The sequence below is a fragment of the Rana temporaria genome, chromosome 11 (genome assembly GCF_905171775.1).
Source record: "Rana temporaria chromosome 11, aRanTem1.1, whole genome shotgun sequence".
Lineage (NCBI taxonomy): Eukaryota > Metazoa > Chordata > Amphibia > Anura > Ranidae > Rana > Rana temporaria.
This window is the reverse complement of record NC_053499.1, coordinates 69,126,850-69,154,347: the sequence shown is the minus strand read 5'-3', so window position 1 is coordinate 69,154,347 and position 27,498 is coordinate 69,126,850. Positions and strand designations below refer to the sequence as shown.

The 27,498-nt window shown below is 43.2% G+C and overlaps 1 protein-coding gene across 2 annotated transcripts in view; it reads left to right on the top strand.

Annotated features, from left to right (window-relative positions):
* The window catches only part of CYLD (CYLD lysine 63 deubiquitinase), a 133,070-nt gene that overhangs the window by 10,377 nt on the left and 95,195 nt on the right, over positions 1 to 27,498 (top strand). The gene's annotated exons all lie outside the window — the stretch shown is intronic.

Sequence of the window (27,498 nt, the reverse complement as noted above, 5' to 3'; positions counted from 1 at the left end):
AGACCGGTCAGGGATAAAGTTGTGGAGAAGTTTAACTGGTTCCCTACCGGTGTACGAGGATGTACGTCGTCAGAATGGCACGGTTGCGCACATGGGTGTACAGGTACGTCCCCTTTAATTTGAGAGTCGTGTGCGAGCCGCCGCCGGCGCGTTTGCGGCCCTTCCGTGAGCAGGGAGCTCACGGAAGGGGTCCGCGGGTGATCGGGTCCGCGGGTCCCGCAAGCGTGGTCAGGGAGACCACGCTTGCGGGACCCGCGGACCCGATCACCGTCGGTGTCCCGTGATCGGGTCACAGAGCTGAAGAACGGGGAGATGTTAGTGTAAACACAACATCTCCCCGTTCTGCCTAGATGACACTGTCACTGATCGTGTTCCCTGTTATCAGGAACAACGATCAGTGACGTGCCATGGCAAGCCACGCCCCCTAACAGTTACAAACACTCCCTAGGACACACTTGACCCCTTCAGCTCCCCTACAGGTTAACCCCTTCACTGACCGTGTCATTTTTACAGTAATCAGTGCATTTTTATAGCGCTAATCGCTGTAAAAATGACACGTGGTGTCAAAAGTGTCCGATGTGTCTGCCATAATGTTGCAGTCACGATAAAAAATCGCTGATCGCCACGATTACTAGTGAAAAGAAAAAAATTATTAATAAAAATGCGATAAAACTATCCCCTATTTTGTAGACGCTATAACTTTGCGCAGACCAATCAAACACATTTTTTACCAAAAATATGTAGAAGAATACGTATCGGCCTAAACTGAGGGGAATTTTTTTTTTATGTATATTTTTGCGGGATATTTATTATAGTAAAAAGTAAAAAAATATAGCATTTTTTTCAAAATTGTCGCTCTATTTTTGTTTATAGCACAAAAAATAAAAACTGCAGAGGTGATCAAATGCCACCAAAAGAAATCTCTATTTGTGGGGAAAAATTGTCATTTAAAGCAATGCAGTTCCCGAATTGCAAAAAGTGGTTAAAGCAGGGTTAGGTTAAAAAAATAAAAATAAATATCCCAAGCTTTGAACATCTCACAGAGCACTGTTCAATCCATCATCTGAAAATGGAAATAGTGAGGCACACCTGCAAACCTACAAAGACATGGCTGTCCACCTAAACTGACCAGCTAGGCAAGGAAGAGCATTAATGAGAGAAGCAGTCAAGAAGCCCATGGTAACTCTGGAGGAGCTTCAGAGATGCACAGCTCAGGTGGGAGAATCTGTCCACAGGAAAACTATTATGCCGCGTACACACGATTGGTTTATCTGATGGACGGTTTTCATCAGATGAACTGATCGTGTGTGGGCCCCATCGTTTTTTTATCCATCGGTGAAAAAACTATGAACTTGTTTTAAAATGATCTGATGGTTAAAAAACCGATAGAAAAAAACGATCGTCTGTGGGCACGTCCATCGGTTAAAAATCCACGCATGCTCAGAATCAAGTCGACGCATGCTCGGAAGCATTGAACTTTTTTCTCAGCACGTCGTAGTGTTTTACATCACCGCGTTCTGACACGATCGTTTTTTTAACCAAAAAATAGGCAAGACTGATGAAAGTCAGCTTCATCGGATATCTGATGAAAAAATCCATCAGACCGTTTTCATCGGATGAACCGATCGTGTGTACAGGGAATTAGTCGTGCACTCCACAAATCTGGCCTTTATGGAAGAGTGGCAAGAAGAAAGCCATAAGAAGTCCTGCTTGCAGTTTGCACTGCAAATGAGACCAAAATTTAACTTTTTGGCCTAAAAGCAAAACACTGTGTGTGTGGCGGAAAATTAATACTGCACATCACCCTGAACACACCATCCCCACCATGGAACATGGTGGTGGCAGCATCATGTTGGGGGAAGCTTTTATTCAGCAGGGACAGGGAAGCTGTCAGAGTTGATGAGAAGATGGATGCGCCAATTACAGGGCAATCTTAGAAGAAAACCTGTTAGTCTGCAAAAGACTTGAGACTGGGGTGGAGGTTCACCTTCCAGCAGGACAATGACCCTAAACATACAGCCAGAGCTACAATGGAATGGTTTAGATCAAAGCATATTCATGTGTTAGAATGGCCCATTCAAAGTCCAGACCTAAATCCAATTGAGAATCTGTGACAAGACTTGAAAATTGCTGATCACAGATGCTCTCCATTCAATCTGACAGAGCTTGAGCTATTTTGCAAAGAACAATGGGCACACATGTCACGCTTTAGATGTGCAAAGCTGGTAGAGACATCCCCAAAAAGACTTGCAGCTGTAATTGCAGCGAGAGGTGGTTCTACAAATTATTGACTCAGGGGGGCTGAATACAAATGCATGCCACACTTTTCACATATTTATTTGTAAAAAAAGGTTGAAACTCATTTATCATTTTCCTTGCACTTCACAATTATGTGCCACTTTGTGTTGGTCTATCACATAAAATCCCAATAAAATACATTTACATTTTGGGCTGTAACATGACAAAATATGGAAAATGTCAAGGGGTGTGAATACTTTTTCAAGGCACTGTACATCAATTTGGGGCAAGTGCTGCCACTTTTGATGCTGCGCCCAGACATTTCCCAGATGATATCCTCAGTTGCATGCCGTGGTTCCTTCTGACTAGAGATGGTTGTCCTCCAGCATCACCTTTTATCTGAACCAAAGTCACGCCCCTTGGCATGGGCACTGCAGCTTCCACATATATTTGAGAATGTGTGCAGCAAAACCCTCTGCTTTTATCATGAGTTGTTAGGCGGGCAATTTGGTTTGTTTTCAGGCTGGCTGGTTAGTGTGGGCAATTTTTTATTTTTTTTTCAGTCCGATCACCTGCAGGCTGAATAGCAAGTCAAATTTCTGCACTTACACTCGTTGCTTTTATAAGCACATTCCTGCATGAATTGGTGTTTTCTTTTCATAACTTCCTGGAGTTCAGCTTTGTGATGTTTGCTATAGATAGCATTTTGACTTCTCACAAAAGGGACAGCTCAGCTAAAATATATTTCCACGCTAGATACGGTGTGTTGAATCATCCTTTAAAGTTTTTTTCGTTTTGGATACAGTGGAGAAGGATTATTGCTGTCTGTGCCCCCTTTAGGGAGATTCACCCCCTGTATTTACATTTATCATCGAGAGGAAAGTGAAAGAAAATCCCAAATTTGAGTTGTCGTCAGAACAGAAATAGAGGGGAAATCTTTTGATGGGGTCACTAGATCTGAGCCCTGTAACAACCAGGGATTTCCTCTCAATTCCTGTTGTGACAACGGCAGTACTGTATTTAGGTTTTGTGCTGCCCTAGGCCTGACTAAACTTGTGCACCCCCTAATTTAAATCTGACCCACCTCTTCCTGTCAAGGCAACACCCCTTTCTGTTTAAGACCCACCCTGAAATTTTGGAGTGGGGACACTAGCTCTGAGGGCCTGGGTGGAGGGCAATGGATTCCCTTAATTTGCATAGATTTCCTCTCACTTCCTGTTTGTTTAAGGGGCAGGAAATGAAGGGAAATCTCTGCAATGGGACAGGGATGGTAAAAAATAAACTGACAGGGGCTATAACACTCCTTTTACTCTCCAAAATGAAAAAAAAAAAAAGTGTTGCCTATAGTTCTACTTTAAGCACAAATTTCTTATATTTTTATGGAGGGGACTAATGCCGCGTACGCGCAACCGTTTTTCAACCCGATCATTAAAACGACCTTGCCTACACACGATCGTGAAAAAAAAATGCTCTAGCAAAGCGCGGCGACGTACAACACGTACAACGGCACTATAAAGGGGAAGTTCCATTTGGATGGCGCCACCCTTTGGGCTGCTTTAGCTGATTTTGTGTTAGTAAAAGACGATTCGCGCTTTTCAGTCTGTTACAGCGTGATGAATGTGCTTACTCCATTACGAACGCTAGTTTTACCAGAACGAGCGCTCCCGTCTCATAACTTGCTTCTGAGCATGCGCAGATTTTTCACGTCGTTAAAGCCCACACACGACCATTTTTTACAACCTTAAAAGCGAAAAAATAGAGCATGTTTGAATTTTTTTTTGCCCATTTTTTTAGAACCCCAAAAATGCTGTGAAGCCCACACACAATCGTTTTTAATGACATAAAAAAAAAGTTGTGTCGTGTGTACGCGGCATTAGAGGATAAAACCATGCCAATGGTGCAGCAGAAAACGTATAGCACAGTGAGAAAGGTTTGTGGTCGAGGATGATAGGATAGTCAAAATTAGAAGCAGCACCCCCCCACAGTTGCGGACGCTATATGTGGGCACTAGACTAATTTGCCTCTCAGCCCAGTCAGCCCCATAAGACTGGCGCTACACATTGTATGATTTTTAAATAATTAATTAGCATTTTATTGCATGACATAAGTATTTAATCACCTACCAACCAGTAAGAATTCTGGCAATTCTGGCTCTCACAGACCTGTTATTTTTACTTTAACCACTTAAGGACCGGACCAATATGCTGCTAAAAGACCCAAGGTGTTTTTACAATTTGGCACTGCGCTGCTTTAACTGGTAATTCCGCGGTCATGCAATGTTGTACCGAAACGAAACTTGCGTCCTTTTCTTCCCACAAATAGAGCTTTATTTTAATGGTATTTGATTGCCTCTGCGATTTTTTTATTTTTTGCGATATAAACGGAAAAAGACCGTAAATTTTGAAAAAAAAATGATTTTTCTTATAACAAAAAGTAAAAAATATCGAATAAACTAAATTTTAGTCAAACATTTAGACCAAAATGTATTCAGCCACATGTCTTTAGTAAAAAAAAATCGCAATAAGCGTATATTTATTGGTTTTCGCAAAAATTATAGCATCTACAAACTAGGGTACATTTTCTGGAATTTACACAGCTTTTATTTTATGACTGCCTATCTCATTTCTTGAGGTGCTAAAATGGCAGGGCAGTACAAAACCCCCCCAAATGACCCCATTTTGGAAAGTAGACACCCCAAGGAAACTGCTGAGAGGCATGTTGAGTCCATTGAATATTTTTTTTTTTGCCCCAAGTGATTCAATAATGACCAAAAAATTAATAAAAAAATGTACAACAAGTTGTTACTAAATGATATATTGCACACACATGCCATGGTTATATGTGGAATTGCACCCCAAAATACATTCTGCTGCTTCTTCTGAGTACGGGGATACCACATGTGTGGGACTTTTTGGGAGCCTAGCCGCGTACGGGACCCCGAAAACCAAGCACCGCCTTCAAGATTTCTTAGGGCACACATTTTTGATTTCACTCCTCACTACCTATCACTACCTATCACAGTTTTGAAGGCCATAAAATGCCAAGATGGCACACAACCCCCCCAAATGACCCCATTTTGGAAAGAAGACACCCCAAACTATTTGCTGAGAGGCATGTTGAGTCCATGGAATATTTAATTTTTTTGAGTTGCTCAGATTGCCGCAGATTCAGACAGATTTCAAGCCTTGTATGGCCAGCTGTGTTTGCATTTTGCAGAACACAGAGTTTTGGTTAAACAAAAATAGAGCGACAATTTTGAAAAAAAATGCAATGTTTTTTACTTTTTGCTATAATAAATATCCCCCAAAAACATATATAAACATTTTTTTTTCCCTCAGTTTAGGCCGATACGTATTCATTTACCTATTTTTGGTAAAAAAAAATCGCAATAAGCGTTTATCGATTGGTTTGCGCAAAATTTATAGCGTTTACAAAATAGGGGATAGTTTTATTGCATTTTTATAAAAAATTTTTTTTACTACTAATGGCGGCGATCAGTGATTTTTTTTTTTCGTGACTGCGACATTATGGCGGACACTTCGGACAATTTTGACAAATTTTTGGGACCATTGTCATTTTCACAGCAAAAAATGCATTTGAATTGCATTGTTTATTGTGAAAATGACAGTTGCAGTTTGGGAGTTAAACACAGGGGGCGCTGTAGGATTTAGTGTTCACCTAGTGTGTGTTTACAACTGTAGGAGGGTGTGGCTGTAGGACTGACGTCATTGATCGAGTCTCCCAATAAAAGGGATGACTTGATCGATGCAGCCGCCACAGTGAAGCACGGGGAAGCCGTGTTTACATACGGCTCTCCCCGTTCTTCAGCTCCGGGGAGTGATCGCGATGGAGCGGCTATAAACGTTTATAGCCGCGCCCTCGTCCCGGATCGCTCCCCGAGGGAATCCGACCGCCGTATGTAGCGGGGGGTCCCGATCGGACCCCCGACCCGCGGAAAGGCAGGGACGTACAGGTACGCCAATGTGCCTGTAAGTGCCATTCTGCTGACGTATATCTACATGCGGCGGTCGGGAAGCGGTTAAAATGTCTGGAGAATAGATGCCTGTAGAAAGAAATAATTTGTCGTTCACTAGGACAGCAGGGCTGCTGAAAGTGAAAATATGATTGGTTTCTGCGTTTAACAAGAACAAGTTCTTACTGATGTTTTGATAAAAAGGGCATTGTGTTTGGTTCCTGTTTTACATTGAATAAATGGTATCGCCGGTATGATAAGTGAAGAACGGGGAAGCCGTGTTTACACACAGCTCTCCCCGTTCTTCAGCTCCGGGACGATCGCGGGACTCCAGCGGCGATCTGGTCCGCGAGTCCCGCGGTCACGGAGCTTCGGACTGGGTCGCAACCCCACGGCTGGGCTTAAAGGACAATGTACATATACGTTGATGTGCCCAGCCGTGCTATTCTGCCGACGTACATTGGCGTGAAGGGGTCCTTAAGTGGTTAAAGCTATTCCAACTTGACTGATAGAATAATATGCATATGTGAAATCTTTGTACTATAAATGTTCTCTGTGTTCCTTTTGTTATTACGAGTCCTAGTGGAGCATAGCCTGTTATGGACATAAATGATCGTTTTATTCTTGAAACCTCCATACATTGTGATATTGCACACCTTTTTAAAAGAACGCTTTGCAGAAAAACCTGCTCCATTCATTAATTGCTGTAAAGTATAGGAGTGTTTAGTTCCACATTGAGTCCCAGGAACTGCTTTGCTATTTAGTCTATAGTGTTTTTTTTTTTTTTTTCATCCTAATGCAAAAAAACAGCTCCCTCTCCCAGATACTTACCTGAACCCGCTCTCGATCAGATGATGCGCTCGAGAGCATCAACTCTCAGCTCTTTCTTTCTCCTCACAGGGACTGAGGCAGCAGTGAAGCTGCAGGCAGTGTGGCTTGGGAGCAAGTCTGCAGGTGTGCCCCCATAACAAACTTCTTGCTGTGAGGGCACATCGTGTTCTGGGGGTGGGGAATCACTTTTCTCCATGCCCTGTAGCGGCCGTGGTGTCTCCAGACGTGGTACTGTATATCGGCACTACTCACTTCAAATCAGACAAATTATTCCAGTGAAAGACTGTGAGTAGTTCCTCTAGTTATAGAATTTTTGCCTTCTTGTTTTCATGTTCATTATTTCTACACTTCAATTAGGATCACATGTGCATTATTCATGATATTTTAGAAAGAATTACCGTATGTGTAATTATCATTAGAACTGGAGCTGAGAGACACTAAAGCAATGTCATCTGTCAGTATTAATGTATTCCATTTCACTTTTAAAAGGGTTGTAACACTTCTTTTTTTTTCTTAATATAACAAATATGTTATCCTTACCTGCTCTGTGCAATGGTTTTGCACAGAGTGGCTCTAAACCTCCTCTTCTGGGGTCCTCTGCTGATGATTTTGGCTCCTCCTCTGATACATGTGCCCGCATGGCAAGCTGCTTGCTATGTGGGCATATGTGTGCACTTGATCTCGTGTCCATAGACACACACAGCATGTTTCGGACTTGCCCCCCTCAGGATTTGGTTGACAGCAACAGAAGCCAATACTGCCAAGTCTTCTGGGAGAAGGCAGAGAGGGGGAAGAGCTGCTGCAGACAGGCACAGCACTGGATCTAGATCGGACTCAGATATTTGTTTATGGTGAGGCTGGGGGAGTAGCAGCTATTGGAAGTTTTTTTGTTTTGTTTTACCTTAAAGGGTCACTAAAGGATTTTTTTTTTTTTTTAGCTAAATTGCTTCCTTTACCTTACTGCAGTCCTGGTTTCATGTCCTCATTGTTCTTTTTTGCTTTGATGTTGCTGTAAATCCTCTCTGTTCTGGACACTTCCTGGTTGTCTGTTTCCTGATCACCACAGTACTGGGAGATTTCTCACTGTGGTGACTAATCAAGGAGGTGTGGTTACTGTGTGTCTAAAACTCCTTAGCACCAATCCAGTTTCGTTTTACAATCCATCACTGCCCTCTATTGGCTCTGTACATCAGAGAACCAGGAAACAACAGCAAAAACTAAACTTAACTGCAGGCACATTATATGATTGTTTTTTTTATCTATTTTTAATTATTTTTAAAAGGAATTAGTTAACTATTATGTCTCTATACCCTGTAAACAGTCATTTCAGCTAAAAGAATGTTTTCCTTTAGTGACCCTTTAATGCAGAGAATGAATGAAGATAAAAATCTTTTTAGTTTTATAACCACTTTAAACATGAGACATTTTAATTTGGTATGGAAAAGGAAAAGATTTTTCTTTCATCCTGTCCCTGAGACGGCGTACAAGATGGAGGTACAGTTGTCACTTGGGCAGGAAGACAAGATTTACAATAAACATTTATTTAGAAGTTCTAACTCTTTCCCCTATATAAAAAATCTTTTCACCTTTGTGCGGAGAAATCACCCCAGTAGAGATATATGCAGATGGCAATAAAAACCCAACAGAGGCTATAACACATACTATTAAAAGCAAAAAAGTTCTGGTTGGCGTTGAGCGTTACCAATTTGGGAAACTTTATTATTATTTTTTTTTAACTTACACAGCCCTGAACCAGGAAGTTTTTATGTATTCCTAAAGATTAGGGTTGGTAATAATTTACCCAGCAAAAAAACTAAAATAAGTTCCATAAAAATGACATGCCTTTGTGCACTTTAAACAATTACAGTGCACATACATTTGCTTGGTTTTTCCCTTGTGGCTTCACAGCCGGATGCGCACTGCGCATGCACGAGCCGCGCAGAAAGTCCTAAATGGCCGGAAAAACTTCTGGGACCTGTGATGTGTCCCAGAAGATTGCAGGGAGGAGGAAGTGGGAGCTGGGTACCTGTCAAAACTAGGTACCTATACCTCCCCCCCCCCCAAAAAAAAGTGGCATGTTAGGGGGTCAGGAGTCCTTAAAGCGGAACTTCCACTTTTGGGTGGAACTCCGCTTTAACATGGATTCCAATGGCCCTAATTCACACCAGTGCAGTCAGCAAAAGTAGAATGTGTCCTGGGTTGTTTTTTATCGTATTTTTCGTTTCAAGATGCGCCAAATGCAGTATTTTTAATTTGTAAAAGGTCTGGACTGCAGGCAGGTCAGTTAGGCACCCGGACCCTTCTACTACAAAGCCATGCTGTTGTCATAGATGCAGTATGTGGTTTAGTGTTGTCCTGCTGAAATATGCAATGCCTTCCTGGAAAAAGATGTCCGAGCATATGCTTCTCGAAAACGTGGATTTATTTTTCAGTATTGATGGTGCCTTTCCAGATTTACAAGCTGCCCATTTCACACACACTAATGCACCCCCCATACTAACTGTACCATCAGAGATTTAGGCATTTAGGGCCAGATTCACAAAGAATTGCCCTGGCGCAGCGTATCAGAGATGCGCTACGCCGCCGTATCTTACCTGGCAGAATTTCGAATCCAGGAAGATTTTGCGCCGTAAGTTAGGCGGCGTAGTGTATTTCTCGGCGCGTATTTCGAATTGGGCGGGTAGGGGGCGTGATTCATTTAAATGAAGCGCGTCCCCGCGCCGATTGAAATGCGCATGCCCCGTTTCGAAATTTTTCGCCGTGCTTTGCGCGAAATGACGTCGCACCGACGTCATTTTTTGAACGTAGACGTGAGTTACGTCCTTTCCTATTCACGGACGACTTACGCAAAAAAAAAAAAAAAAAATTGACGCGGGAACGACGGCCATACTTTAATCCATCTATACGCCACGAAATAGCAGCTTTAACTATACGCCGGAAAAAGCCGACTAGCGACGACGTAAGAGAATGCGACGGCCGCGCGTACCTTCGTGGATCGACGGAAAAAGCTAATTAGCATACCCGACGCGGAAAACGACGCAAACTCCACCCAGCGGGCGCCGAAGTATTGCACCTACGATCCAAAGGCGTACGAAGCCGCACGCCTGTTGGATCGAAGCCAGAAGCCGGCGTATCTTGGTTCGAGGATTCAAACTAAAGATACGACGCGGCAAATTTGAAAGTACAGTGATACCTCGGTTCACGAACTTAATTCGTGAACTGACTCTGGTCGCGAACCGAATTGGTCGCGAACCGAGGCACATTTTCCCATAGGGTTCAATGTAAATCCAGTTAATCCGTGCTGACCTTTTTTTGGGGGTTTTTGAAGCACAAAAATATGAAACAAATTACAATACACATTAGTACAGTATAGTAATGTATAAAGAGAGGACACTAACCTTGCTTGAGATGACTTCTGGCATGGAGGAAGGCAGGTGGGAGGCAGTTATTGTTTGGAGGGAGAGTCCCCCTCCATAAGGACATCAGGGGGATCTCCTTCAGTGAACTGTACAATACAGCAAGGACAGTACTGTAGTACAGTACAGTACTGTATGTGCTAAAAAGCACACCAAAAATCAAAAAATCACTCAAAATGTTTGCAGAGTACTCACAGTACTTCTTTCTGTGTGTCTTCTTCTCTCCACGGTCTTCCTACAGAAAGTCACGACCATGTGACAGCCTGGAAATAGCATTAAAATGGCCGCGGCTCCTGTTCGTGAACCGAGGCGGAGTTCGTGAACCGGAGCATATTTTTATGAACTTTCCTGTTCGTGAACCGAGTTGTTCGTGAACAGAAGCGTTCGTGAACCGAGGTATCACTGTACGTCGGTGTATCAGTAGATACGCCGGCGTACTCTCACTGTGAATCTGGCCCTTAGACTCTTTAGTCTGGAGGCCGCAGCACTCATGGTTGCCAAAAAGAATATCAAATTTGGATTCTTCTGACAACAGAACAGTTTTACTCTTTTCAACAGACCATTTTAAATTAACTTTGGCCCAGAGCTTCTTGCCGTATCTGAATAAGCATTTTTGGATGGCACGCCAAACTATGTTCACAGAGATTTTTGGAAGTATTCCTGAGCCCATGGAGTGATGTCCGTCACAGAATCATGCCTGTTTTTAATGTGTAATCGGTTTTATTGAAATCTTGAAAAGAACAAAATACAAAGAATGAGGTCACACTAAGGCCGCGTACACACCATCGGTTAAACAGAGGACAACGGTCTGATGGACCATTTTCATCGGTCAAAACCGATCGTGTGTAGGCCCCTATAGGTTATTTAACCATCGGTTAAAAAAAAAGCCAACTTGCTTTAAATTTAACCGATGGATTCCTAACCGATAGGTCAAAACTGATCGTTAGTAGGCACAACCATCGGTTAAAAATCAATGCATGCTCAGAATCAATATTGACGCATGCTTAGAAGCATTGAACTTTGTTTTTTTCAGCACGTTGTTGTGTTTTACATCACCGCGTTCTGACACGATCGTTTTTTTTTTCCCCCACTTCTTTTTTTAACTGATGGTGTGTAGGCGCAACGGACCATCAGTCAGCTTCATCGGTTAACCGATGAAAACGGTTTATCGGTCCGTTCTCATCGGATGGACTGATCGTGTGTACGTGGCTTAAGGCTTAGTCAGTTTAAGAATTGCATTCTATGATCTGTGTAAATTTGTATTTTTTTATTAAAACAGGGAAAATAAAGAATAAAGTACAGGATGGGGGGACTGGGACCCAGAGACAGGGGGAGAGGGGATCATAAGGGCAAAACACACAGGTAGACCCAAGACCAGTCGAATCGAAGTAAAAATTCCTCTTACATTGTACATCTGTTATATTGTAACCACAAAGGCTAAGAGGAGACCAATTTTTCGTAGATAGATTTTTAAATGCCAATAATCTCTCCATTTTATATTGATGGTTGAGGTTTCTTATTTTCTCGGTTATGTTCGGTTAAGAGAGAGAGTTCAATAATCGAACCAGGTTAAATTTCACCTAAGAAGCAGATGGATGATAACATAAATAGAGGGGCCCTCTTTGTGCGTATATGCAATAAGGCGAGAGCTGAGTCAGGTGTATGTGCGTTCCGGTAATGTTGGAGGAGAGGGAGAAGATCTGGTTAATATATGAGTAATATATAATATATGAGATTTCCAATACCACAGTATGTGAGAGAAGGAGCTGCTTTCTCCACAGTCTCCAGCACCTCAAAGAGTACATATAGTTCCCAGTGATTCCTACAGTGGGAAGCTTTTTTCCACTCAGATTGAGTATAGGTCCCACCCGACTCTACATCCTGTTTACACATATACTGATGTTCAGTAGGTGGTAAAACGGAGAGATTCCTTTTACTTGGCGTCTTTTACCCGACAAAAATAGGCTAGTAGGTTTGGCAATATCCACAAATGATGGGATGGTAGTTGTTTGAAAAAAGCGGTCGATATGAATATAGGAAAAATAATCAGGTGTTAAAGTGGATGTAAATGAAATTTGACATAGGCACATATATCTGTAGTGTTTTCGTATCTCTCTCCAAAGCCCTGAGTCTGTGTCTTTATGCTGCTCTGTTCTTCTGTTATCAGCATGATAACTTCTGACAAGTTCTCCGACACAGGAGAGGAAGGTTGCTATAACTAGATTAGCAGAGAGCTTGTCTTGTCACAGCACAGCTCCTAAAGTCTCTGCCTATGTGGAGTGGGGGTGTGTGCCTTTCCTCCAATCAGCTGTCTCCCTGTGTAATCCAAGACTACACTGCTACTGCTGAATGAGGAAGTGAAATTTCTAACCAGATGTAAGAATACTAAAGAATATAGCAAACTGAAGACAGCAGATGCACATGTAAAACTTATGTAGAGAGATTTGTTTAATCTCCGTGTATCATCTGAGGCTATTCACTTCACTGGGTATATGTGAGTGTTTACATCCACTTTAAGTCAAATTCAGTACTCAATCTTTCAAAGGATTTGATAGTCTGCACAGAGATTAGGTTGCTAAAAGCAGCGAACCCTTGGGAAATCATGCCTTTTTTTTTTTTTTTTTATGCAGTGCCTTCAGAGTTCCTGAAGATCACAGGCATTTCATATTGCATTTGGGTCTTATCCCTCGCACACAGAGATTTCTCCAGATTCTCGGGATCTTTTGATCAGATTATGTATTGTAGATTGTGACATATTTAAAGTCTTTTTTTTTTATTATTTTAAATTAAGGAACATTGGGCCAGATTCACAGCGGAGATACGACGGAGTATCTCAGATACTCCGTCGTATCTCTCAGAGTATCTATGCGACTGATTCATAGAATCAGTTATGCCGGGTACAGACGAGAGGATTGATCCGCGGATACGGTCCGCCGGACCGTATCCGCGGATAAATCCTCTCGAGGATTTCCCCGGATTTGGATCCGATGGAGTGTACTCACCATCGGATCAAAATCCGCGCCGAAATCCCTTCGCGATGACGTGTCGCGCCGTCGCCGCGATGATGACGTGGCGACGTGCGCGACGCTGTCATATAAGGAAACCCACGCATGCGTCGAATCATTACGACGCATGCGAGGGAGGGAATCGGACGGATTGATCCGGTGAGTCTGTACAGACCACCGGATCGATCCGCTGAAGCCGATTCCAGCGGATAGATTTCTTAGCATGCTAAGAAATTTTAATCTGCTGGAAATCGGTCGGGCAGAAAAAAATCCGCGGAAAAAGATCCGCTGGGATGTACACACCAGCGGATCTATCCGCTGGAACTGATCCGCAGATCAATTCCAGCGGATAGATCCTCTCGTGTGTACGGGGCCTTGCGCATAGATAGCCCTAAGATCAGACAGGTGTAATTGTTTTACAATGCAATACCGCGGCCGCCGCTGGGGGGAGTTCGCGTCGTAAACCAGCGTCGGGTATGCAAACTAGGAGTTACGGCGATCCACGACGGTTTTTCGTGTTCGCTACGTCGCTGCTAGTCTAGTTTCCCATCGCAAAATTAGTCGTCGTTTTGGGTGCCTTAACTTTACACAGCACACGTATGTGCTGTATAAAGTATGGCCGTCGTTCCCGCGTCGAAATTTAAAAATTCACGTCGTTTGCGTAAGACGTCCGGGAATACGGAATTGCGCTACGCACGTCGCCGTTCGAAAAAATGACGTCAGTTCGCGCAAAGCACGGCGGGAATTTCGAAACGGAGCATGCGCAGTAGGTCCGGCGCAGGAGCGCGCCTAATTTAAATGGCACACGCCCCTTTAAATTACGCAGGCTTTTCATTGCAAGTGCTTTGTGAATCAGGCACTTGCGATGAAAACTTGCGGCGGTGTAATGTATCTACGATACGTTACGCCACCGCAGTTCTACGTGAATCTGACCCATTATTATTAACTTGTTCGACAATTCTTAGATGGATCTTTTCACAAATTGGTGAACCTTTGTCCATATTTACTTCTGAAACACTCTGACTCTTTAAGATGCCCTCTCAATTCTCAGTCATGTTACTTATCTGTTGCCAATTAACCTAATTAGCTGCAAAATGTTTTCTAGCTCTTCCTTGTTGGTACCACTTACTTTGCCAGCTTTTTGTTGTCCTCTCCCTACTTTTTTGAGATGTGTTGCTGCCATCATTTTAAAAATTACCTTATTTTTTTTCTTAAAATGGTAAATTTTCTCATTTTAAATATTTGATATGTTTTCTATTTTTATTGTGATTAAAGCATGGGGATTATAAGATTTGCTAATCACTGCATTCTGTTTTTATGTAGATTTTACACAGCATCCCAACTTTTTGGGAATTAGGGTTGTAATTTGACCCCCCCCCCCCCACACCCACCTTTAGCACTTTTGCTGAATTGTCTTTTTGTAAATACTTTTTTTTTATTTCTTGCTGCTCTGCATCTCAGTTTTTTTTTTCACCTAGGCAGGAATGATGTCTTCCAACTGTCCGCAGACTCCTGGGATACTTCCATCATCCATCCCAGGAGTGGCTTTGGGGCAATTTACAGGACCTGTATCATTAGGGGGCTGGCTGGAAGAACCCCAGGAGACTGCTGGCTCCTGGTGACATAATCAAATAAGATGACAGCGCAGGACCTGCTGTGCTGCAGCAGAACTGAGGATTACAGCAGAACAATGCTGCATTCTCTGCCATGTGAATATTTTTTATAGAGGGTAACCCAGTAAACAGGTTTAATGTCTAAAAGTTATTTTCTGTTTCATACGTCTGAATTCAGTTTTTCAGACTGACTGTCAGAGATGAAAATGTGGACAGCAAAGGGTTTGACTGTTTTTCTTTTTCTGCATGACTTACCCACCTACACACAGTACTAGTTTTGGAAGCCTAAAATAACATGGTTATTGTTCTGCATCTTGTAAAAAAGACATTTAACCCCACTCTCATTCCAGTGTTCCATTGCTGTGCGCTAGCTTTTACCATTGTAGTGTTATTACTCTAAGAAAAGGAGATATGTGGCTGGATTCTGTGGGTTATTATGGGCATATCTTTTGCAGGTGCTCTTAGATTTTTCACTGCCCTGCAGATTCTCTACTCTTTGTGGCCAGTTGGAACCTGGAAGTTTTAACTTCTACAAACTTTAGATACTGGTGCCGGATATCTGATCTCTGAGAGGCAATATTGTGTGTGCCAGGTCTGGTAACACTGCCTCTGTCAAGCCTTGCATCTTCCATAACACCAGGATGACTATACTCAGCTAATTGTGCCCAGAGCCCAATGCATCATGTAGAAGGCGGGCTATTGGGCATTGACTTCAGTAAGGAATTCTGTAGGAGAAGAGGGCAGTGGCCACTCTAGGCCTGGGGAAAGGGCACAAAGACTTTGTGTATTGCCATATAAAACTTTTAAAGAGCAAGTAAGATATGTGGGGGAGAATCTTGCTGCCTAAGAAGTCAAAAAAATAAAAAGTAAGGTGTCAAAGCATTTCCTCTTCAAATGTGTAGTTATTTTAGGAAAAGCATCCAGAAAAATAGTTGAAATGTTTTAAAGCGGAAATTTATTTATAGCAGTTTGATAAAGTTTGTGCAAAAATACGGCAAAACAGCATCCACCCTTAGGCTGGATTCACACCTATGCAGTTTGAGTGCTTCTTGCATTTTGCAGATTTGCACTACAGTCCATTTAACATTGTTTCCTATGGAACACGTTGTGAAGTGCAAATCTTCAAAATGCAAAAAGCACTAAAACTGCATAGGGTTGAATCCAGCCTTACAGGGTTAGATATCCACCGATGAAACAAAGTGATCCAATGAATCAAAGAAGCCTAGAGGCATCAGTACTGGTGTAATGTGGTCTCAGCGGACACAGCATAGGTGAACTGAATCTGACCAGCGAAAAATAACTCCTTTAACAAAAAAAAAAACAGACCAGGCCTTCATCATGTGTATGTATGTGTGTGTGTATATATATATATATATGTGTGTATATATATATATATATATATATATATATATATATATAATTTTTTTTTTTTTTTAAAACCAAGCAAACTTTATTAAAACATTAATAATATGCACTCGCAAATTATTAAGATTTAAAAAAAAGAACAAACATTCCACCTTAATTATGCTGCCCAAATTAGTGTGTGCTGTAAATTGCCTCCATCATTGCTTCTGTTTCTTCTTGCTGGAGGCCGCTATTTTGTTGAAGGCCAGAGCAGTCGCTTTCTTATTGGGAACATTTCCAGCCTTGATTGTATGTCTTGGCTTAGCTAGAGAGGAAGGCTGACAGAAGCTTGAAGGTAAAAAACCTGTGTGCAGCGGCCCCCTTAATACTTACCTGAGCCCCCTCATGATCCAGCGATGTCCACGAGAGCCTTGCCTTTCTGGGGACTCGCACTCCTGATTGGCTTTTGGCATCAGTAGGAGCTATTGCCTTCTGTTGCCAATCAGGAGACAGAGAGGGGGCGGGGCCAGGCTGCATCTCTGTGTGTGAATGGACACACAGAGCCACGGGTTGGGAGCGTGTCTGCTTGGGTGCCCCCAGAGAAAGCTGCTTGCTCTGGGGGCACCCAGCATAAGGGAGGAGCGACGACGTGAGACCCAAGAAGAGGGGGATCTGGGCTCCTCTGTGCAAAACCACTGCACAGAGTAGGTAAGTATGACATGTTTGTTATTAAAAAACAAAACAAAAGAAACAAGGCTTTGGTATTACTTTAAAGTGATCTTTAAAGAGATAAAACAAATCCTACTACATAGGTCGTACCTGTTTTTCTGCAGTCCTCTCTTCTCTACGGCTGTTCAAAGTCCAGCATTTAAACAATTGGTCTGAGCTTTTAGAAAGCAAGGGGTGGGGAGCTGAAGTTACATGCTGTAGAGCTCAATGAGGAGAGCTGGGAGATGATTGGATGGATGGGACAACATTCCCCTCGCACAGCACTCAGGAATAGAGCTGGGGCTGTTCCTGTTTTTGCTTTATTAATTGAACAGATAAATATAGCACTGAAAGTGTAATAACAGACAAAAAGAAAGCAAATAAAAGAAATTCACATATGTCTTTTTTCTTTCTGTCTGTTATTACGCTTTCAGTGCTATATTTGAATTAGTAACTTGTATAGCGCTACAAACGCAAACTAAGGGCTCTTTCACACGGAGTGCCCGTTCAGGTCCACCTGCCAGTTTTTTTTGCGGACCTGAACGGGCGCTCCGTGCTCCTCTATGGAGCCGCGGATGTCAGCGGTGACATGCCCGCTGACATCCGAACCGCAAAGTGTGACGGAGGAAAAACCTACTTTTCCATCCGTCTGGCGGATCGGATGAACACGGACAGACGGTCCGTGTTCATCCGATCCCCCCATAGGGGAGAGCGGAGACAAGAAAGGGCGGACCCTGCACAGTGTGCGGGGACCGCCCTGTCATCCGCCGGCTCAGCGGGGATCAACGGAAACGATCCCCGCTGAGCAAGCGGAGGTGCACGGGGCGGATCATTACTGATCCTCCCCGTGTGAAAGGGGCCTAAATCGCCTCAAGGCGATCTGTTTAATCAATAAATGCAAAAACGTATGCCTTGTACACACGACCGGTTTTCACAACGAGAAAACTGTCTTTTTTTGTCGTGTTTCCCGTCAGCCTTTTTTTGGTCGTGTGTATGCTTTTCCGAGGGGGAAAAAAAAGTGCATTCTCAGAATCAAGTATGATACGGGAGCGCTCATTCTGGTAAAACTAGCGTTCGGAATGGAGATATCACATTCTTCACACTGAAAACTGAAAAGCGCGAATCGTCTTTAACCAACACGAGGATCAGCAAAAGCAGCCGAAAGGGTGGCGCCATTTGAAAGGAACGTCCCCTTTATAGACCCGTTGGCTGTGTTGTACGTCACGGCGCTTTGGTCGGCCTTTTTTTGCAAGTCAGGCTGGAGAGGAATCACGTTGGGAAAAACGACGGCTTTTTGCACGTCAGGAAAAACAATGGTGTGTACGCATCACTGTTCGTAAGGCTTCTTTTAGGCCCCGTACACACGACCGAGGAACTCGACGTGCCAAACACATCGAGTTCCTCGTCGAGTTCAGTGTGGAAGCCGCCGAGGAACTCGGCGGGCCGACTTTTTCCATTGACTAAAGAGAAAATAGAGAACATGTTCTCTTTTCGGCCCGACGAGTTCCTCGTCGGCTTCCTCGCTGAAAAGTGTACACACGACCGAGTTTCTCGCCAGAATCCAGCTCCGACCGAGTTTCTGGCTGAATTCTGCCGAGAAACTCGGTCGTGTGTACGGGGCCTAACACTAGCGGACCGTCGGCCTGTCAGTTTTTCAGGCAGGCCCAATCGGACCCTCCAGTCCCATCTATGGAGCAGATGTGACCGTTGACATCTGCCGACATCCAATCCTATCTGGTAAAAAGAGAAGGATTGGGATTAGTCATATGTATGAAAATTAAAAGTCAGCAGCTACAGACACTCACCTGTGAGGATCTAGCACTGCTCACCCAAACCAGTTTCTTCACCCGTCTTCGTTCCTTGGCGACGGCATCTTAACTGAAGACTTTGTGCAGCTTCTCAGCTAGCTGCCCACTGCACATGCACCAAGTGCGCTTTCTGAGTGGTTCTGCAATCTTCTGGGACCTGTGATGTGTCCCAGAAGGCTGCAGGCAGGTGGGAGGGAAGGAGATCACCTAGGCATTCCGAGCAGAAGTGGGAGTGAGTACCTGTCAAAACCAGGTACCCTCCCCCCAAAAACGTTATGAGCCAAACGTGTCTGAGGAGTGGGGGAGGAAGTGCTGAACTACCCCTTTTGGGTGAAGTCCTGCTCTCAGAATATGTAAATGGTTTATTGTCCATAGTCTGGGCAGAGGTGATTAAACATGGAGAAATAGTCACACATTGCAGAGCTGTACTGCCTATGTTTTTTTATCTTACTTTACCCACATACACACTTCAATATTTTCTAGTACCCCCTGACTGCTTACTGGGCACCGCCACCTTTGACAGGTTAGACCGTTCTCCATTCTGGATTTCAGCTCTGTGTGAGTGGAGTTCTTCTTTAGTTCCGGTATGTTTGATACAGAAGCCAGCTTTGACTTGAGATAAAGCCTCTCATGTCATATTTAGATCTTAACACAGGCATTGCCATTTATATTTCATTACTCAGTGAAACAGGAGAACAAGAAGAAAAGAAAATAGACTATGAATCATTTATGGGGCACACATTTGTAGTGATTGTACCTTTGTGGTCATTTGAGAACAAGTTACTGTTTGTACTGATATCCCACAGCTTATTGTAAAGTTCTAGGGAAATGTTAGCTGGAGTTTTCTTTATGTAAATGTTGGTATTGAGGTTGTGATTAGAACTCCAATTGCAATTCTCTATTCTGTGTATTGAAAATGGAAATGCAGGCTTTTGTTTTTGTGCAGTTCTCTAATCGCTGGCTATGCATAAACATGAACTCCAGGTAACAGCTAAATACAAAGATGGAATGCCTACAAGGGGGCCATTTTATCTGTCAGGTATTTACACAGCTCTGCCACAACATACAGCTCTGTCTGGCAGGGGAGGAGACCAGAGTTTTCTCAGTTGCAGTTCAGTAACTTAGGCCCCATGCACACAAGAAGCAAATGCAAACACATGTAAACTCAAGTTTTCAAAGGCAAAAACCGGCGTTTAAAACGCCCGTTTTTGCAGCGAATTTTGCGGCGTTTTGCCACGTTTAGCAGCATTTTACCACGTTTGCGGCTATCAGCGTTCATAACAAAGACATTGTAGACCCTCCCAAAGATTTGAAACGCAAAAACTTTTGCGTCTGAACCCAAAATTTTGCTTCTGAAAAAACGAGCCTAAACCCAACTGCTTTAAAACGCAAAAAAACGTGAATGTGTGCATGGACACATAGGATAACATTAAATGTGTTCAGGGGCAGTTGAAAAAAATGCCCAAATGCCTCTGAACTCGAGTTTACCAGCGTCTCATGTGCATGGGGCCTTACAGGTTTCCTCCACACCCCTAGTGTATTACTGGATAGTAAAAAACACAAAAAGCAGACTGATGAGCTAATTTTTCACTATGCTTTCTCTTCCTAGCAGCAGGCTTTTAAAAAATAATAATAATAATAATTCTCTGCAGCACAACGGAGTTGTGTTGCATCTTCTTCTATCAGCTTGAGCTCTGATGTATAGAGACGGCAAGATGTTGAATTCAAACCAAATTCAGGTACTTTAAAGAGGAGCCCCCAAAAAAAAAAATTAAAGTTAAAAGCTACAAATATTGTAGCTGCTGCCTTTTTAATGTTAGGACACTTGCCTGTCCATAGATTCCCGCAATGTCAGTACCCCAGATGGTTTTTCGATCGGCTCTCGGATGCTGCCACTGCCATTCGTGGTAAGGGAAACCGGCAGTGAAGCCTTTGGCTTCACAGCCAGGACTGTACTGGGCATGTGCGAAGCATGCTGCGCTTTCTAACTAGCCCGGCAGTGGAGGAGGGGGGCTGCCGTTATCGTGACGCAGTCTCCCGGAAGTGGGGGACAGGTACCTGCTCCCCCCCCCAAAGGTGCCAAATGGGGCACCGGGGAGGAGGCAGATAAACAGAGCTTACACTTTTGGGTTGAACTCCACTTTTAAAGTGGAAGTTCAGCCAAGAACTTACTAACTCTAATGCCGCGTACACACCATCACTTTATGTGATGAAAAAAACAGACGTTTTAAATCATGAAATAAAACGACGTTTTTGAAACGTAATTTTCAAAAACGACGTTGCCTACACACCATCGTTTTTTCAAAATGCTCTAGCAAAGCGCGGTTACGTTCAGCACTCTTTTCCATTGAAGCTAGCTTCATAACTTGCTTCTGAGCATGAGCGGGTTTAAAAACGTTGTTTTAAACGTCGTTTTGCCCACACACTATCATTTTAATTGACACAAAAAACGACGTTTTGAAAAACGACACAAAAAATTGAAGCATGCTTCAATTTTTTTTTGTCGTTTTTCACAAGACATAAAACAACGTTTTCCCCCACACACGGTCATTTTAATCGTTTTTTTCATCACATACAGTGATGGTGTGTACGCGGCATAAGACCACTGGCAGTCACATTCTAAGACTAACCTATTTAACCCTGTAAAGCAAAAATTGCTCTACATATGTTTTCTTAAGCTGGTCCGTTCTCCAGCGACGGATGCTGTGTGCAGGAGACAGCTGACATTAGCTATGCAATGCCTGGAAAGTGACATTACCCATAGAGTAACTATGGGGCTTCAGTTGTTGGCTGCCTCTTCTGCACACTCCCACACACAGAAGAATGTGGTTGCCAGTAGTTTTTGGCTGAACTTCTACTTTTAAGCTTCTTGTATTTAAAAAAAAAAAATACAATTAAAATGAAAATTAAAGTAAACGTTTTTTAAAACAAGCCTTCACTCACTTCTGTAGCTGCTTTTAATGTGAAGCTATTCATTCTCTAAAATGCTCAAAGATCACTATAAGAACTACAGAGACATTTTAGTCAGTTTTTAACAGCTTACAAACACCTGCTGGTGGTTTACACTAAAGGGCAAACATATGTTATGGTTTTGTGAAATTTGAATATTAATTTCTCCACAATGCTTTAAGATACAGAGGTAAATGAAGGCTTGCTTTAGACCTCATGCACACAAGCCCAACATGAATTGTGGATGTATTTATGTGCTTGGGGGACACCGCTGCAGCATACAATTGCCCATAGCAATGAATTGTACACTAGCTGTACATGTGTATACACTGTGCTTGTGTAAACATGCAAGTGGGCGGTAATTCTGTGGATGCAGCTAGTTTGCATCCAGGGGTTTACATCATGTTTATGCAAGCATGGCTTTTAGCTAGAGTATAGTCACTTATTACATTAGATGTCTGTATGCAGCAGCTGTGTCTCTGAGGCATGGAAATACGCCCACAATTTATGTTGTATAGCCTTGTGCATCCATAGGCCCTAAATTGTTTTTACAGCTTGTTCAGAATCTGTAAATACTTTTGTGTGCGTGATCTGGTCACAAATTCACTTTCTGAATGTATTAATTAATAGAGAGCTGCATTCATTTGTTTTTTTTATACCTGCCTGGAGTTGAGCTTTAATGGGGTAAATTCAAAGGTGAATTATTTCCAAATAACCTGACCACTCCTCTGGATCCTGTTGCACATGGTGGCCATGATGCCCACGCTGCTGGTGTAGTGGTCCACTGCTCAGGAGTGAGTATCGATCATAGTGCTCACAGTGGTCAATGTGACTATGTGGCCGTACTCATCAATGAGAAGCACTTCTTTCTTCTGAGACACTTTACCAAAAGAAGAACCCTCAGATTTGCATTCAGCACGGTTATGTGACTGTGCTGTTCTATAAAATACTTGTCATTGTGAGCATTGTGATGGATGCTAACTCTGGGGCTGTTTTTTGCAGTGCATGGACTGCTACACCAGCAGCACAGGGCATCATGGCTGATATGTGCAGTGCTTTCAGGAGGGGTGGCCAGGTTATTTGGCATTTTTCATAAAAAGGTGAACTTGACTTTTCGAGCTTTAAAAAAAAAATTGCAAATGCTCCCTGAGGTCGGTACATATTTGCGCGAGAATAGCGGACTGATACTTCCACCTCCTGAATTGCAGCTAAATCTTTGGGCGTGTAGGTGGCACAATTATCGAATTTCCTATTCCAGAAGTGTATGTAACCCTTAAAATTATTAAAGCACATATACCGGTATGTCCATCAGAGTATGTCTTTCCTAGAAAGATTAGCCTCTTGTGTTATAGTGTGTGCTTCAAGGACAAATGACTGATCATTTACATTTCAAATCTGACCACGTAGGCACAGAAACACATCCGTGTTAGCGTGGTCAGTTTGTGTCTAACTAGAGATGTATGCACAACGCGCCTGTGTCTCTGTAGTCCAGGGGTCTCAAACTGGCGGCCCTCCAGCTGTTGCGAAACTACAAGTCCCATCATGCCTCTGCCTGCGGGAGTCATCCTTGTAACTGTCAGCCTTGCAATGCCTCATGGGACTTGTAGTTTTGTAACAGCTGGAGGGCCGCCAGTTTGAGACCCCTGCTGTAGTCAGTTCAGCAGACACTCCCTTTGGCCAGCACCGCTACTGCAAGAATGCTGTGACCCTTCAGCCAATCACAGCCAGTCTTATGCAGCTGCATCCAATAGGGGCGTGGACAGCAGAAGATATACACAGACAGGGAAAGTATTTCCCCACTATGTATGTCACTCACAGCCTGGAGAGCAGAAGTAGCAAGCTCCTGGAATGCACCGTACACAGCAGGGAAAGTAATCACCATGTTGTTAGAAGTCGCTAGCAGTCCGCCCCTCATCCAACACTGACACGCCCCCTACAGCCCAGGAATAGAACTCGGGGGAGGCTTTGTGGTCATGTGACCGCTGAATTAAAGAAATTAAAAAGGTCTCCATTTTTTTTGTGTTCAGGCCTGTAGAAACATGGTTAAACAAAGCTTCTATGAAGATGGTAGTAATTAGCTGCACAGCCACCACCCTCCTCTTCATGGTAGCTACTTCCTCTGCTGCCGCTTTCTTCCTTTGGCCAGAGGGTGACCACTGATGATGCAACTCCCTTGCATATGCGATACTGTAGAATTGTATTATCTTGGCTCTTGACTCCACTCTTTACAGACGGCAAGAGTGTACGCTGCACTGTGCATGCACTGCAGGCAGTAAACAATAGATCCAGCAAAAAGTAAAAAAGGATAAGGATTATTTTTGGCTTTCCCATTTTTATTTACCGTTCATTCTTTTTTTAAATTTGCTCTGATTGTGGTGCATGTACAGTGCATTCTAATGAAGTCTTTTCTACACAAAAAATACCCCATCTTTCTAGCATTCTTTTTATTTTTACTTCGACATTAGCTTTACATTGGTATACAAATGTAACTTTGCAGGCTGTAGCGTTTGCATTGAATGAGTTAAAATCAAGCTGGTTTTTATTTTGATCTTGCTGCAAGAAGCAAGGGTGGGAAATATCACATGCTGACCGTGAGATGGTAATTATAACCCTACATAATCACCAGCCTTTTCTAAGGAAAGAATAACTTTGCATTGTTCTAGTGCTGACAGCATACGCTATAAAATTAGATGGCTTTGTAAGCTGTAGGTAACTTCTGGGCCATACTTCTCTCTGGTCCTCGCTGCTGGAAAATGTCTGTACTCTTATTTATCATTGTTAAAGCATATCTCAACCCAGAAAATATGCAGCAGCTTACCAGACATTTGATGATATGGCTGCATTTGTGTTTTTTTTATTTTTTTTCCAAGCTCAGTGCATTTTTTGTAAGTACATAAAAATCCCTATAATCCTGCAGGAAGACATGTCCTTGTAACTTCATGTGCAAGCAATGGCCCAGATTCAAGAAGCAATTGCGCCTCCATAACCATAGGTTACACAGCGCAATTGCTTACTTGCTCCGGCGTTACGAATGCTCCTGATTCAGGAACATCGTAACGCCGACTGCAGCCTAAAATCTGCGTGGCATAAGGCTCTTATGCCACGCAGATTTTAGGCTGCATTCTTGCGATGACCGCTAGGGGGCAAATTCCATACTAACACCGATTCACAATGTTGCGCGGGCCCTGCGTACGCAAGTTACAGAGTTTCCGTATGGCGTCTTTAGCGTAAGGCTGCCCCTTCTAATAGTAGGGGCAGCCAATGCTAAAGTATACACGCCGTTCCTGCGTCGTGAAATTTGAATTTCACGTCGTTTGCGTAAGTGATTCGTGAATGGCGCTGGACGCCATTCACGTTCACTTGGACGCAAATGACGTCCTTGCGACGTCATTTGCCGCAATGCACGTCGGGAAAGTTTCCCGACGGAGCATGCGCTCTACGCTCGGCGCGGGAGCGCGCCTAATTTAAATGATTCCCACCCCCTACGGGATCATTTACATTAGGCGCCCTTACGCAGGGCAATTTTAAAGAGCGCACACGCAATTTACGGAGCTACTGCTCCGTGAATCGCGCACAGCGCAGATAATTTGCAGGGGCGCAGGGCAAAAACGCTGCCCTGTGCCTCCGTAAAAAAGGGGCAAATCGTACCTGAATCTGGGCCAATGTTTTCATCCCTTCCAGCTATCTTCTGTTAACTACAAAACATACCCTCTCTATGGCATTGAGAGAAGAAGGGGTGGGGTAAGTCAAATATCAGGGGTGCAGTCAAGGTGCTTCCGTTACAGACCCAGTACAGTGAATGTTGTCACCCTAAAGCCTTGTACACACGATCAGATTTTCCGACGCAAAAAGTGTGATGGCAGGATGTTTTTGGATCATCCGACCGTTTGTATGCTCCATTGGAAATTTTTTGTCAGAATTTCTGACAACAAATGTGGGATAGCATGCTTTGAAATTTTCCGACAAAAAATGTGTGATGTCGGATTATGCGATCGTGTGTACAAAAGTCAGTTGGAAAAAAGTCCAAAGTACAAACATGCATTTGCACAGAAGCAATGCTAACCATAAGACAACATTAGCAGAAATTGCCCAAAGGGTGGGGCTAAAGAGCTGAAAAAACACGTAGTTTCTGTTTGTTGGACAATAATTCTTTACCGTTTGTATGCAATCCAAGTTCACGGCCAACACCGTTCAGACAAAGGTCCTATGCTTTGTCCGATGGAAATCCGATCGTGTGTATGAGGCTTAAGACAGGAGGTGTGAGCTATAATTAAGCGCTGATTTAGTGTGAAACGTGTTAATTGGATTTTCTGTATTCTCCTACTATGTTTTGTGGAGGTGTTTTTACATGAAGAATTATCATCAAAGGTTATTTTATCGGATGTGCGGCCAACCAGATTTTCTTTTATTCTATGAAGACTGCTATGGACAAAGCCAGCACCTGCTAGTGTGTGAGTGGTGGTGGAACAGGGGACCGACATGGAGCGGGTTTCATTTTCTTTTGGTTTACACATTAACCATACTTTATGTCTTTTTCTGAGTTCAAGTCTCTGAGTTGTGACACAGTATTGCAACCAGTAAGTGCTGGTTCACACTACCGCGACTTGGGTTCCGACTTGTGTCGCCCGACATGAAGTGAATGAGAGCCGTCTTAATGTACACTACTGAAGTCGCTTCGACTTCAGAAAAGGTTCCTGTACTACTTCAAGGCGACTTCTAGGCAACTTGTACCCATTCAATGGAAGTTGCCGCCAAAGTCGGATCACTGTCTTAACTGAAGCAACTTTACAGGAAGAGAAAATAGTTTACTCAGGCAAACCCCTCCCACAGAGCTGATTATTCTGTGATTGGCCACAGCCAAAGTCGCCTGTCCTGGAGGAAACTTTAAGTCGCGTTGTAAGGTACTCCAAGTTGCGCTGAAGTTGCCTTGCAAAGTCGCATTGTAAGTCAGATTGCCCCTGTGTGAACCGTCTCTTACAGCGAGGCAACTAGAATATTCAGACGGATGTTGCAATCTTTTTCTGTTGGCTTGTTACATGATTAGCCACTTTTGTTTAAGCTATTTATCAAGCAGCAGAGTTTAAAGGGTCTCTGATGAAGATTGTTAAACCCCTGACACAATTCTCAGGGCGAACCCCATTCTGCCGTTTGACCCAAATCATAATAGTGAAACATGCAGACCAGAGAGAAAAACAGTCTACAGCTTCACCTTCCAACGTTCAGCCACAGAGAAAGGGGGCTGGACTTTATTGGTCTTTTTATCAACAAAATGACATCATACAGATAGGCATACTGATTGGTTCAGTTCATATAGTTCAGTCCCTTATTACACGCCCCTGTGACGTCTGTTCTTGGCATACTGCACACGTTTCAAAACTCTTTAATTAGCATCATGTCATACAGGGATCTTAAACCCAAGTTTGCAGGGGTTTTCTTTTCAGAGTCATATATGGACATAGGCAGCTCAAGGAACAAGGAGGAGGAGGGGTGGTTTCTTCTTGCAAGTCCACATTTGACATAAACAGTATTCTTGTCACGAGGCACAAAAGTTCCTTCCAAAATCGCCATATTTGTTTTACTCGACGGAAGGGGCTTTGGAATGAGCGAGGGGGG